Genomic DNA, 10921 nt, shown 5'->3' with positions numbered 1-10921 from the left:
TGTGGTCAGAAAAGATGCTTGATATAACTTCAATCTTCTTAAATTTATTGAGACTTGTTTTGTGGCCTAATGTGATCTATCCTACAGAAAGTTCCATGTGCTATTGAAAAGAATGTGTATCCTGCTGTTTGGGGATGGAATGTTCTGTATATATCTATTAAGTCCATCTGCCCTAACGTGTTGTTTAAGGCCAATGTTTCCTCGTTGATTTTCTGTCTGAATGATCTATCCATTGATGTAAGTGGGGTATTAAAGTCCCCTACTCTTATTGTTTTACTGTCAATTTCTCCCTTTATGTCTGTTAATATTTGCTTTTTGTATTTAGGTGCTCCTGTGTTGGTTGCGTGTATATTCAAAAGTATCATACCCTTTTTGGATTGACTCCTTTATCATTATGTAATGCCCTTCTTTGTCTCTTGTTACAGTCTTTGTTTTAAAGTTTATTTTCTCTGATATAAGTATTGATACCCCAGCTTTCTTTCTGTTTCCATTTGCACAGAATATCTTTTCCATCCCTTCATTTTTAGTCTGTGTGTCTCTTTAGATCTGAAGTGAGTCTCTTGTAGGCAGCATATATATGGGTCTTGTTTCTTTATCCATTTGTCTTTATCTTTATCTTTATCTTTATCCATCCACCGTACGTCTTTTGATTGGAGCATTTAGTCCATTTACATTTAAGTAATTATTCATAAGTATGTACTTATTGCCATTTTGTTAATTGTTTTCTGTTTTTGTAGTTCTTCTCCATTACTTTCTTCTTCTCTTGCTTTCAACATGCACAGGTTTCCAATTTCTCCACATCCTCACCAACGCTTGTTTTGTTCCTTTGTTTGTTTTGTTTTTTGATAGTAACCATCCTAATAGGTATGTGGTGATATCTCATTGTGGTTTTGATTTGCATTTCCCTAGTGATTAGTGATGTCGAGCGTCTTTTCAAATGTTCTTGTTGGCCATTTGTATATCTTCTTTGGGGAAATGTCTGTTCAAGACCTTGCCCATTTTTAAATCAAATTGTTTTTGTTGTTGTTGTTGAATTATAGGAATTTTTTATATATTCTTAATATTAACCTCATATCAGATATATGATTTACAAATAGTTTCTCCCATTCCGTCAGTTGCCGTTTTGCTCTGTTGATTGTGTCCTTTGATACACAGCAATTTTTAATTCTGATTTAGTCCAATTTATCTATTTTTTCTTTTGTTGTCTATGTTTGTCGTGTCATATCCAAAATATAATTTCAAGTTCAATGTCATAAAGCATTCCCCCTATGTTTTCTTCTAATAATTTTATAGTTTTAGCTCTTACATTTAGGTCTTTGATCCATTTGGAATTAATTTTTGTATATGGTATAAGATAAGGGTCCAAATTCATCCTTTTGCATGTGGATATCTAGTTTTTGCTATAACATTTGTTGAAAGAAATTCCTTTCCCTATTTAACGGTCTCAACAGCCTTGTTGAAAATCATTGACCATATATGTGAGGGTTTATTTTTGGGCTCTTTATTTTTTTCCATTGTTCTCTAAGTCTGTATTTATGCCAGTATCACACTATTTTGATTACTTTAGCTTTGTAATAAGTTTTGAAATCAGTGTAGTCATTCCCCTTTTGTTCACCACCCTGCCATCATAGTCATCCTCTTGAACCCAGATCTGATTCTGTCTGTCCCTTTGCTGAAAATACATTTGTATAGCACTAATTGCTCTTCAGAGCTAGCCTCAGCCTATTTTCTTAGCTTTTCCTCCTACCATAGCTCCATCCTCTCTTCCCTACATTGGCTACTCATCCCACAGAAGCACTCCAGAACACAATATATACTTACCCTCCACCTGCCAAATCCTCTTCATCAGTGCTTTCCTCTACTCTCCTCCCCACCCTCAACTCCCAGGTGACAGTTACTTTTTACTCTGAGAACTTATAGCATTTTGTTACCATCAGAGCCATTATCACATCATCTCATAATAAATTGTATATGTATGCCTGCTTTCACCCAGGAAAAGTTGAGCTTCTTGATGGCCTTTCAAAGAATCATTTCTTTGTGCTTGCCTTGCTCAGAGTTATCACATCTTGTCTATTGCAGTTACACAGAGAAAGTGGTGTTAATATGTATAGGTCACAATGCTAACTACTTCATGTGCAGTATTCTGTTTAATCTTCAGAACAGTCCTGTGAGACATATGACATATGAGGAAACCAAGGCTTATAAATGTTTGGTTATACAGCTAGTTAGGTGCCAGAACTAGGATTCAAATTCACAATCAGCTAGCCCTAAGCCATGCTATTAGCACTAAGCTATGAAGACACTAAAGAGAGCTGGCTGGTTAGTGAAATATAATAGGATCTGAAGACTTAGCTACTTTCATATAGGCCTGGAAATGATTTCATCAAGATCCTCAAAGTCGATCAGACTCAGGGTTGCTGACATGCACCAATCTCACTAAGTAAAGCATAAAACAGAATATCAACTAAATTATAATGGGAGAGATTCCTTTCCAGTGACTAAGGTACCATATTCAGGTTTCCAGTGTCATATCCAGGAGAGACTGAATCACCTGAAAGATGCTTGGTGAGCATAGATTCCACACAATGAGAATGGGATGCATTTGGGATTGTTTTATCCAGGCATTGGTAAGGGCAGGTGAATCATCCCTTCTCCACAACACAGCAAATCACAATGGAGTCTCTATATCTAACAACTTCTTGGGTTCTCTCCTAGACAACACATATTAAACAGCACATTTTGCCCCTCAAGCTCCCCTTTTGCTCTGTTCCATGATGCTTATGCCCAGTTTTTGTTCCTGAGAAACTGAAATAGCTTTCTTGGTTATCACATTTGTAGTTTTGCCTATTTAAAATTATATCTATCTAGCCATCTTGACTGAAATTCTAGACATTTCCAAAGCTCATCATGAGTCCTGTGTTTATCAACATGCTCTTGTTGTATGTTTAGAGATTCTTGTCCATTATGTATAGATTTAGTTGGCTTTCTTACTTCTCCTATCAAAATTCCTGTAAGCAGCTAGAACTCAAATTTCCCCATACCTAAGGGTATTGCAATTATGGGCTCTGTATCTCCCAATCTCACCTGACATAGTTCCTCAAGAGATTATGTCTTACACACTTTTAAACACCCAGTATCTAATATAATGCCTGACATATTAAAGGTACCCAATAAAAATTTGCCAACAAAGCCTTCCAATCGAGGAATATATTCAAAAGAACGAGCCACACCCTCTGAAAGCAGTGGCAAAAGTGGGGTTCTAAATATATTTTAGGCAGCAGCTATGCTGGAATAAATGTTTGATGTTCCAAAGTGATTGCTTTGAAAAGGATAGCTCTTATTGTATGTATATGTTAGACTATGATTCATGAAATAGGCAATGATATTACTTTATAATCATATCTTGAAGCTTAGTAATGTTCTGACAGAATACAGCTGTTTCCTAGGACATGTTGAAGAGGTTCATGTCTATAATAAAGGGCCTAACTAAGAAGTTCCAGGTGACTTCAATAGGTGAAAAAGAATGGATCATCTGATACCAAGTGGAATTTCTTTGTAATTGTCCAAATTGCTCCACTCTGGTCTCTAACTTTGATCTCATTCCCTTTCAAGGAGGACTCTAACTTTGATCTCATTTCCTTTCAAAGGGGAGAACATCTACCATCTGGTATAGTCGTTATGCCATAAAATCAAAGACTTGTAGCTTTCCATCTTCCTGGGCACATGGTGGAACTGTATTTCCTATACCCCTTGTGGTTGACTGGGGCCATTTGACAAGCTAGTTCTGGCTGAAGAGATTTGCATGCAAGTAACATGTGTCTCTTGCTGGCCAAGCATTTCATTTCTCTCTTTTCCCTCTGGCAGGCAACTTAAGGTTCAAAATGACCTATGCTCTGTTAGCCTAGGTCCCTGATTAACTATGATGAACAGAATTCCCTACCAGTTCACAAAGGACATATACCATAAGCAAGAAATAAACCTTGTTTTAAGTCACTGAGATATTAGGGTTCATTGTAATTACACCATATCTTAGGCTATCCTTATACTAACAGACTGGCTATCAAACCATTGGATTAGAAAGGAAAAATGTAGGCCCAGTAGGGCTCAACATTCTAACTCTCTATATCTCATCACTTAAGAAAGGGTCCTAGAAAAGAACTAGAATGCATAATAGAGGAAAGTGTGATAAAAGATTGAGAGGATCTTGGAAAAGCAAGTAGATTGAACTGGAGTACTCTGTCACGGTCAGGAAAGTCTGCTAATATATTTCACCCTAGGTTCAAAGAAGAAACACTGCTTTTGAGAAACATCATGATGAAAAACACAGAGTGACCAAGAAAAATGGAGAGGCTGGAGGGCCTTTTGAACCAATGAAACTTTGGGCTGCTGTGGATTTGTGTGGACAATGCCTTACGCTATTTGGAGACCCAAATTGTGATCCACCAAAAGAAGAGTGATAGATGTAGTAGCTTTTATTAATGCAAAGAATTACTGGGCTTCAGCCAAAGCAGTGCTTAGAGAGATATTTATAGTTGTAAATACCTTTGTGAAAAAAAATAGAAAGATCACAAATCAATAACCTAAATTTCCAATAGAAAAAGAAAGCAAACTAAACCTAAAGTATGTAGATGGAAGGAAATAATGACTAGAGCAGAAATTATGAAAGAGAAAATACAAAAAGAATAGGAAAAATCAATTAAACCAAAAATTGGTTTTTTGAAAAGATCAACAAATTGACAAAGAGAAGACTCAAATTACTAAAGTCAGGAATGAAAGAAGGGACATTGCTACTGATCTTACAGACATAAAAAGGATCATAAGTGAATACTATGAACAAATGAATGCCAACAAATTAGATATCTTGGGTGATAATGGACAAATTCCTAGAAGATACAAACTACTGCAGCTGACTCAAGAAGAAAGAGAAGGTCTAAATAGATCTGTAACAAGCAAAGAAATTGAACTAATAATTTTTTTAAAATCCCGCAAAGAAAAATCCAGGACCAAATAGCTTCACCACTGAATTCTATCAAACATTTAAAGAACAAATACCAATTCTTCACAAACTCTTCCAAAAAATGGAAGAGGAGGGAACACTTACCAAGTCATTTTATGAGGCCAGTATTACCCTAATACCTAAATCAAACAAAGATATCACAAGAAAAAGAAACTAGAGACCAATATCTTTTATGAATATAGATGCAAAAGTCGTCAACAAAATACTAGTAAACTGAATCCAGCAACCTATAAGAAGAGTTATACACTATGACCAAATGAGATTTATCCCAGGAATGCAAGCTTGGTTTAATTTCCAAAAATCAATTAATGTAATATGCTATATCAACAGAATAACAAACAAAAACAATATGATCATCTTAATAGACGCAAAAAAAGCATTTAACAAAATCCAACACCTTTTAATGATAAAACACTCAAAAAGTAGGATAGAAAGAACTTCAATCAGATAAATGACATTGACAAAACACCTACAGATAACATCAAATTTAATGGTGAAAGACTCAGTGCTTCCCCCTTGTATTAGGAATAGACAAAGATGTCCACTCTAACACTTCTAGTCAACATTATACTGAAGGATCTATCCAGGAATTAGGTAAGAAAAAGAAACAAAAGCCATCCAGACTGGAAAGAAAGACATACAACTATTTCTATTCACAGATGACATGACCTTATATATAGAAAATCCTAAGGAATCCACAAAAAAGCTATTATAGCTCAATAAAAAGTTCAGCAAGATTGCAGGGTATAAGATCAATATACTAAAATCAATTGTATTTCTGTATACTAGAAATGAAAAAATCTGAAAATGAAATTAAGAAAACAATTCCATTTATAATAGCATCAAAAGGAATAAAATATAAATTTTAAAAAAAGGAGTACAAACATGTGCCCTAAATACTGTAAAACATTGTGGAAATAAATTAAAGAAAACCTAAATAAATGGAAAGATGTACCAACTTCATGGAATGGAAGATTTAACATTGTTAACATGGCAATAATCCTCAAATTGGTCCGCAGATTCAACACAATGCCTATCAAAATCCCAGACAGCTTTTTGTCAGAAACTGACAAGCTGTCCTTAAAATTTATATGGAAATGCAAGGCCCCTATAATAGCCAAAAAATTTTGAAAAAGAACAAAATAGGAAGACTCACACTTGTCAACTTCAAAATTCACTAAAAGCTGCATTAATCAAGAGAGTGTGGTGCTGGCATAAGGATAGACATATAAATTAATGAAACAGAACTGAGAGTCCAGAAATCAACCCTCATCTTTATGTCCAATTGATTTTGACAAGGATGCCAAGACAATTAAAAGGTAAAATAGTCTTTTCAACAAATGGTGCTGGGATAACTGGATACCCACATGCAAAAGATTAAGTTGGACCTCTCCTTTACACCACATACAAAAATTAACTGAAAATGGATCACAGACCTAAATATAAGCCAAAACTATAAAACTCTTGGAAGAAGGCATAGGAGTAAATCTATGTGACCTTGGGTTAGGCAAAGCCTTCTTTTATACTATACCAAAATCACAAGTGACAAAAGAACAAAATAGACAAATTGGACTTCATCTCAATTAAAACTTTTGTGAGGCAAATGATACCTTCAGGAAAGTGGCAAGACAACAAACAGAACAGGAAAAAATATTTATGAATCATGTATCTCATAAAAGAATCATGTCCAGAATATATAAATAACACTTAGAATTCAATAATAAAAAGATAAATAACCCAATTAAAAAATGGGCAAAGGCTCTGAATAGACATTTCTCCAAAGCAGATATACAAATGACCAATAAGCATAGGGAAAGATGCTCAAAGCAAATGAAAACCACAATGAAATACCACTTCAGAACCACTAGAATGGCTATAATAAAAAAGACAGACAGTAATAAGTGTTGGTGAGGATGTGGAGAAATTGGAACCCTCATACAGCTGCTTTGGAAAAGTTTGGCAGTTCCTCAAGGCATTAAACAGTTAGTTACCATATGACCCAGAAATTCCACTCCTAGGTATATACCCAGTGAATTGAAAACATATGTCCACCCAAATACGAGTACGAAAATGTTCATAGCATTATTCATAATAGCTAAATGGTATAAACACCCAGATTCCATCAACTGATGAATGGATAAATAAAATGTGGTATATTTATATGATGGAATATTCTGTGGCAGTAAAAAGGAATGAAGTACAGATACATGATACTTATTACAACAAAGATGAAGCTTGAGGATATTATGCTAAGTGAAAGAGTGAGTCACAAAAGATTACATCTTGTATGATTCCATTTACATGAAATGGCCAGCATAGGCAAAGCTATAAGGATAGAAAGTAGATTAGTGTTTGCTTAGGGTTGGGGATAGGATTGGAGGGATCGGGTAGTATCTGCTAAAGGGTGTGGAGTTTCTTTTCGTAGTAACGAAAAATGTTCTCAAATTAGATCCTGGTGATAGTTGCACAACTCTGTAAATATACTAAAAAACATTGAATTGTATATTTTAATTGAGTCAATTGTATGGCATGTAAAATATATGTCAAGCTGTTTTTTAAAAAACGACTCACTGGCTCACTGTTGAGTTTCAGGTGATACAATCATTGTTAAGCATGGACACAGATATTGCCTGTTTCCTAAGGGAATATGCCTGAGAAATTAGGAAGGCATAGGAAAGACAAGGCATATTAAAGATGCCCCAGGCAGAACAGAAAGAGTCCAGGCCTGTTACATATTGGTCTGATCGGAGACTATCTCTTGGGTATGATTATTCCAGATAGATAAAGGTGGACGAGATTTGTTTAAACAACAAAAGCTTCTGGCAGTCCTAGAAACATTGATTTCATATCCATCACCATGGAAAACTCCACAAGACAAGTCAGAAAAACAAATGTCTGGGTATTTTTCTTTGACAAGAGAATTTGATTTAACTTAAATTTCTTTAAATTTTCCTAACTTTGGACTTTAATTTTCCAGGAGATTTAATCTCTGTTCCTTAATGTCACCCTGTGAATTTCATAATGAGAAGTAGTTCATATTCACATTTTGGTCATTTTATTGTTGGAATATCTTAATTTAGTCATTTAATCTCATTGCAGAACCTCTCATAAGCAAATCTGGACAACAGGGCCACACATAATTAAAATGGGAACTAGATTAGAGAGTAAATGTTAAGGTTTGAGTACAAAATGGCCTTAGAATCTGTTTAATTAATGTACTGTTCTGGCCCATTGCAGAGCTTTCTGGAGCAAAATCAACATTGACCTCTATTGATTAAAAATGACCCACAAACGAACCTGAGTTGGTATTAGGAGAGAGACTTTATGAAGGTAAGTAGCAAGACAGTCCAGAAACTCTGAATCTCCCCCCATACTCTCAAGGGATGGCCATACTCCTGGCTCAATGCTTTAAGAGCCGGGAGCAAACAGAAGAAAAGGCTGCTGAATATTGAGAGTTAGAAGAGCATTTTGGGGCTGGCCCCATGGCTTAGCGGTTAAGTGCACGCGCTCTGCTACTGGCGGCCCAGATTGGATCCCAGGCACGCACCCACGCACCACTTGTCGGGTCATGCTGAGGCAGCATCCCACATACAGCAACTAGAAGGATGCACGACTATGAAATACAACTATCTACTGGGGCTTTGGGGAGAAAAAAGGAGGAAGATTGGTAATAGATGTTAGCTCAGGGCTGGTCTTCCTCAGCAAAAAGAGGAGGACTGGCATGGATGTTAGCTCAGGGCTGATCTTCCTCACAAAAAAAAAAAAGAAGAAGAAGAAGAGCATTTTACTCCTGGGTTTGTGTTTCCACGTGAAAGGATATCAGTCCACTCTTTCCTCATGCCCCTCTCTCATAGGTGGGTTGAGGATAAGAGACTGGGCCTTTATAGCTCAGTGACCCCTCCACGCTCTTTGGCTCACCTATAGGAGCATGTGCTCTGGTCAACTTGGGCTTTACGATAAGCCTGGCGGCAAGACCTACCAGCGGAAGCCTGTGGTTTTTCCGCACTGCCTGCGACTGGGTGGGCAAATCTACTTAGTTCTGGGATTCAGAATAGGGAGCCCATTTTTCTGTATCCCTCACCTCTCCAGCCTAGACCATTTCAACATTAAAGGGAGTATTTTGATTTCCATTCTTGTCTCTTATGCCTCTCTAAATTGGCGTGGAATTCAGGTGGGAAAACAGGTGCTATTTATTGGCTTCTTCGAACGATAATGAATAAAGCTGGATCACATCAGCTGATAATACTTCCACTGTCAGAGGCAACTTAATAACGGATTCTGTATAGTTCTAGGCATTTATCATATCAACTTTTAAATTTGACTGGTATCTTTCAAGACTATTACAAAGTTCACCTACTCATATTTGGGTAACCGGTACAAACTGCTATTAATGTTTCCTAAAAAGGATCTTTTTAGTATACTAAAAATATAATTATAAAAGTCATCATATACATAAATTGACTGATTATATATTGAATATTTATGTTAAATATTTACTATTAAGCTTCCTTTTTAAATACATTATGTCTGAGGGTACTAGTTGCTATATCGGTTAAATTAAATTGTCTTCTAATCAATAAAGTTTTCTGTGACATCATGACATCTGTTTCATCATGTAAATCTGCCATAGTATCATTTCAAATATCCTGCCTTAAAATAATAATGGTTTCATATTACACTTATTAGCAGTAGAGCTCCCATATTTCAGTGTAGTCTGACTAATAATCTAAACTACTTGGGAAAACTTTTAGGATAAATCCATGGAGTATAAAGGAAGCAATATGAACTTTGATGCTATGAGGATTTATTGTTAAGTCTGGATATTCAATAAAAAATTAAAAACAGAGCCCAATGTGACTCAGGATGAAATATTTAGAACTTACATTTAAAAAAAAAGCCCTTGGAGATCATACAGTGATGAGGAAACTGGAACCCAGAGATTTTAAATGTCTTACAAATAAAAGTTGAAATGGAACAAGAACTCTGGTCTCCTAACTCCTAGTTCTAATGCTCTTTACATTATCTCACAATTGTTGGGGATGACCATTTGTTCCTTCCTTCATTCAACAGGCATTATACCAGGCATAAACAATTAGGTCGTGGTCCCCTCTCTCAATGAACTCATAGGATGTTGGGTGATGCAGGGAGACTAATGCAGAGGTAGTAAAAATCATTGCAATGTTGAGGGTTGCGTATGTTAGAGATACAAAGAAGAAAGTGATACCATATTATGGAGTAAGGGAAGACTCTTTCACAAAAGAGATGACCACTGGTCTCAGTATTGAAAAATGATTTGGATTGCAACAGTTATAAAAGATAGAAAAGTCACTCCAGATAAAGGCACATGTGTTCATGGTGAGTTCAAGAGACTTTGAGAATTTGGTATAGCTAGAACAAACTGTAATAACAAAAGGAGCAGTAGACAAAGCTGAACAGGTATCCAGGGAATAAAACACAGAGAGGTATGTCAGGTTCAGAAAAGAGTTCTGGCTGATGTAAGCGAAAAAAGAAGTCCATGGGAAGGATGCGGTGTAGCTCACAAGATTCACCTGAAGCTGAGAGACAGGCTTAGGGAAAGACAGGAAGAAGGACCGTTCTCTGGGTCTCAATAGCGGGAACTAGAGCAGAGCCTCTTTAAGGCCCTGCCTTAGGAATGACTCAACGTCAATCGCCTACATCCTGTGTAACTCCACTTAAAGACTCAAATTCCTAGAAGAGACTGATTGACTATATGCTTAACCCTGGGAAGTTGTATAGTGGGGACGGGGGTATCAGGAGGGCATTTTTGACAGTTCTACTAGGACCACATGGAAAAGGAGAGGTGCAGTTACCTGAAGGAAGAACTGGATGCTATTACCTGAAGAAAAGGAGAGAATGCTCTGCAGGAGAAAACAGCAGGGATCC

Source organism: Ceratotherium simum, chromosome 9 (assembly GCF_057802395.1).
Source record: "Ceratotherium simum simum isolate JZ-2026a chromosome 9, ASM5780239v1, whole genome shotgun sequence".
NCBI lineage: Eukaryota > Metazoa > Chordata > Mammalia > Perissodactyla > Rhinocerotidae > Ceratotherium > Ceratotherium simum.
This window is presented reverse-complemented; position numbering follows the sequence as displayed.